The sequence below is a fragment of the Fukomys damarensis genome, unplaced genomic scaffold, assembly GCF_012274545.1.
Source record: "Fukomys damarensis isolate Sample0158 unplaced genomic scaffold, DMR_v1.0_HiC HiC_scaffold_14, whole genome shotgun sequence".
In the NCBI taxonomy this organism is placed as follows: domain Eukaryota; kingdom Metazoa; phylum Chordata; class Mammalia; order Rodentia; family Bathyergidae; genus Fukomys; species Fukomys damarensis.
In genome coordinates, this window is record NW_022900926.1 from 45,242,126 (window position 1) to 45,246,641 (window position 4,516).

The 4,516-nt window shown below is 39.3% G+C and overlaps 1 pseudogene; it reads right to left on the reverse strand.

Moving 5' to 3' along the window:
* Positions 1–1,516: 1,516 nt before the first annotated feature.
* LOC104866922 lies at positions 1,517–2,206 on the reverse strand (annotated as a pseudogene).
* Positions 2,207–4,516: the final 2,310 nt, after the last annotated feature.

Consider the following 4,516-nt stretch of genomic DNA (forward strand, 5'->3'; position numbering starts at 1 on the left):
CCCAAATGCCAGGGCTGATGCCTCCAAAAATATTGTGATATATTACTGGAAGTCTATTTCACTAATGAAAACATGAAGATTTTTATCAGAAAAAAACAAAGACCTATCTTGTTCTGACTCTATGGTAAGTATTTTGTTCCAGGAATTGCATTTCTGTTTTTTCCCCTTGCTCGTTTTTTTCTTTCTTCTTGTTTTGGGCAATGCTGTGCTTCAGGGACTTACTAGTAAGCTAAAGGAGGCAATTTATCAATTATTTAAGTACTTGGTCTATATTTTTCCTTGTTTAAGGTCACCAAGAAAGAATAAAACAAAAAACCCCAATAAATTTAGTAGAGCAGCATTTTATGTGGAAGACAATTTTTTAATTACTATTAAGATAATAAAAAATGAGGTCAACTCTGGGGATCCCAATTAAGTCTTTTCCTTTGATGTGATTTAGAGCCATACAACATAGTGCCCAACTCTCATCTTGAATGCTTATTCTGAGAAAACATATTTCTTTCACAAGCTATTTGGGGGCTGTAGTGTGTACAAGATACTACTGATTCTACTAAAACTGGAAAAAACAACTCAAGTGATGTGTCCTGCTGTCTAGGATATACCACATTTCACTGCTTCTTAAGTGCTTTTGATAGTAAGATTTCCCTTTATTTCGTGTATACCAAGGATGAAAAAAATGAAAATTCTGTATAACACAATGCTTTCTTTTTATTCACAATATATATATATATATTATATGCAAAGACTTTTTGACATATAGTCAGACATAGATTTTTAAATTTATCCCATTTGAGCATGCACATCAATAAAATACATAAAATGAAATCAAAATATTCTTAAAATTTTCACTCAGATTCTATTCTTTTTCTTTTAATGTAATACAATTAGATATTAATAAAGAAATAAAGAAACTGTAAAAGCATTTCTATTGAAAAATGAAATTTCTGGACCTGGGATTTAGCTCATTGGTTCCACTGCCTGCCTCACAGGGACCTGTGTTCGATCCCTGGTACCAAAAATCAATGACAAAACACATTTCATAACAAAATAATTAGTAATAATGGTAAATATATTATGCATCATGATCTTAAAAGAATACCTTTTCTATTGATAATCTATCTCAATTAATCTCCTAAGAAAATGATACTTTTTTGCATAAAGCACTTCAATTATTAAGAAAATATCTGGTGCTCACTTTAGCAGCACATATTCTAAAATTAGAACAAAGTATCTGACAGAATTATTTTGAACATTTTTTTCCTATCTCTCAGTAACTATTATACATTTTGACTCTTATTTACACTTTCAGTTTTTCACATGAGAGAGACAATGAAATATTTACATGTGTTCGACTTACTTCATTTAAGAGTATGATCTCAAGATGCATCCATTTAGAAATGTATTGAGTTTATTCCTGTTTTATGGCTGAGTAACATGCCATTATATTAAAAAACACATCCTTTTAATCCATTCCTAGGTTGATGGGCATTTTGGTTTTCAAACATTTTGGTTGGATTTAAATATCTAATCCATAATGGGCATCTGAGAAGAATACACACTTCACCACCTTCTTGATGCCGTCGCATTTGGACGCTTTCTCCAGGCGGCAGGTCAGGTCCACCACAGACACATTGGATATGGGCCCGCCAAGGCCATGTCAGTGAGCTTGCCTTTCAGCTCCGGGATGACCTTCCCCACAGCCTTGGCTGCGCCAGTGGATGCGGGGATGATGTTGTGGGCAGCCCCGCGGCCTTCGGGTCACAGCTTCCCGGAGGGGTGGTCCACAGTCTTCTGGGTGGAGGTGATGAAGTGGACTGTGGTCATGAGCCCCTCATGACGCCGAAGTTGTGGATGACCTTGGCCAGGGGCGCTAAGCAGTTGGTGCAGGAAGCATTGCTGACCATCTTGAGGGAGTTATCGTACTTCGTGTGGTTCATGCCCATCACAAACATGGGGGCATCGGCAGACTGGGCAGAGATGATGACCCTTTTGGCTCCACCCTTCAGGAGAGTCCCCGCCTTCTCCGTGGAGGCAGCACCCCAGTGGACTCCACCACGTGCTCTGCGCCACCTTTGCCCCACTTGATGTTGGCTGGATCTCACTCCTGGAAGATGGAGATGGCCTCGCCGTTGATGACCCACTTCCAGTTCTCAGCCTTGACGGTACCCTTGAACACACCATGGGTGGATGAAGTGCAAACAGCAAATACACATATGAAAAAATGTTCAATATAACTGGTCATTCGAGAGATACAAATTAAAACAATGCTGAAATTTCATCTCATTCCAGATAGAATGACTCTTATCAAGAAATCAACCAATAAAGGACGGGGATTTAGCTCAGTGGTTCCACCGCTTGCTTTGCAAGCGAACGAACCAATAAATGCTGGCGGGGCTGTGGAGAAAAATGAATCCTTTCCATTGTTGGTGAGAGTGTAGACTGGTGTATCTATTGTGGAAATCAGTGTGGAGATTCTTTAAAAAAACTAGAATTAGCAGTCCCAGTTGACCCAGCTATTTTTCTTCTTGAGGTCTTCCCAAAAGAATTAAAAGCAGCACACCACAGTGACATATGCACACTCATGTTTATTGCAGCACAGTTTGTAACATTCTGTATCATTTTCAAATGGAGAGTTTTTAATATCTGCATTTTTCCAAGTGACTTTTTTTTTGTTACTAAGAGTATTTTAGTCTATGTTAAAATGAACACAATGACTGATACCCACAATTTAAAGGAGAAAAGGTTTAATTTGGCTGGAGATTCAAGCAGTATTAGTCTGTGGTTGGCTGGCTCCAAGGCAGAAACATCATGAAGGAGGGGCATAGTAGAACAAAGCTGCTTCATTCATTGTGATGGAGAAGCAAAGCGAAGGAATAGCACCAGGAAGGAAGAAGTTAGGGCCTAGGTATATACCCCAAGGCCATGTCTCTTTAGCCTCCACAGACACACCCAGAAGTGAGCTCCACTAGTTTCTCGGGCTGATCCCAAAGCCAATAAAGTTGACACTATCAAATTTAACTGTCACAACACTTGCTCCTAAGTGAAACCTCCTGTCTTAGCTAATTTTCTCATTGCTGAGACGAAATACCTGATACCCACAGCTGAAGGAGGAAAGGTTTATTTGGCTCACAGTTTGCAGAGGTTTCAGTTCATAGTTGGCATGGGAGAGGGACATAACAGAGGAGAAACAGTTCATGGCAAGCAGAGGCAGAAAGCAACAAGGAACAGATATCAACCCTTTTTTTGTAGCTTATGTCTTATATAGACTACCTGTCCTTAGGGTGGGGCACCCTTAATCCTGCTGAGAAACATGCCAATCAGTGGACTAATTTAGTAATCACACACCTTTAATCCCAGCATCACATAGCCTACATTCAGCCACCTCTGGAAAAGTCTCACCTATGGCCACATGAGGCTTGGAGTGCATCTAGACATAAGCCATAACACCTCTTAATCTTGACCTTTACTGGTTGTATCTTTTTTTTTTTTTTTTTTTTTTTATTGAGACAGAGTCTCACTATGTAGTTGAGACTGACTGGAACTCACTATGTAGCCCAGGCTGGTCTCAAACTCACAGTGATCCTCCTGCCTCAACCTCCCGAATCCTGGGATTACAGGCATGCACCACCATGCCAGGCTTACTGTCTGCATTCTTATCAACACTCTGATCTTCTGAGCTCCAACCAGAATCACCCATCAAGCTTTTCTTACATTTTAAGGTGTCTCTAGCCTGCATCTCCAATAAACTCCTCTCAAAAACCAGATCCTAAGGCTTCTAAACCATGTGATGAGGTATAGTCACAGCAAAAACCCCACTTACCTTGAACCAATTTTCTGTTTTAGTCATCTTTCCTATTGCTGATACAATAGCAACACCCACTCCTTAAAGAAGGAGAGGTTTAATTTGGCTCACATTTTAGTTTTAAGTGGATTCAGATCATGGTTGCCTGGCTCCACATCAGAAATATCATGGTAGAAGTGTGTGATGGAGTAAAGCTGCTTAGCTCATGGTGGCCTGGAAGTGGATCAAGTGAACAGTGCCAGAGAGGAAGAGGCGATAGACCAGAGATAGGCCCAAAAGACATGCTTCCAGGACCCATCCAGAAGCACTTACATTTTGAGCTCCACCAGTCCCCTGGGGTAGATCCAAATCCAATTAAATTGACTTTATCAAGCTTAATAGTCACAAAGAGTTTAGTGCTGTAGCATTCATAAAGAAACACACCAGTATTATGAGAATTTGGATGAAATTTTGTAATAGAGTTTCCTGGAAAGTGCCACACAAACAAAGGCAATTTTAGGCAACTCACACGAATGACTGCAACTTCTACTTTAAGAAACCAGAAAAAGAAAAAGAAATAAAAATTAAAAGAAAGCAGAAGAAAGGAAATAATAAAAATCAGAGTGGAAAGCAATGAAATACAATACAAAAATATAGTAAAGTATTGAAATTGAGTTGTTTTCTTGAGATCAATAATATTTTTAAAAAACCGAGCCAGAATGAGCAAAAAAAAAG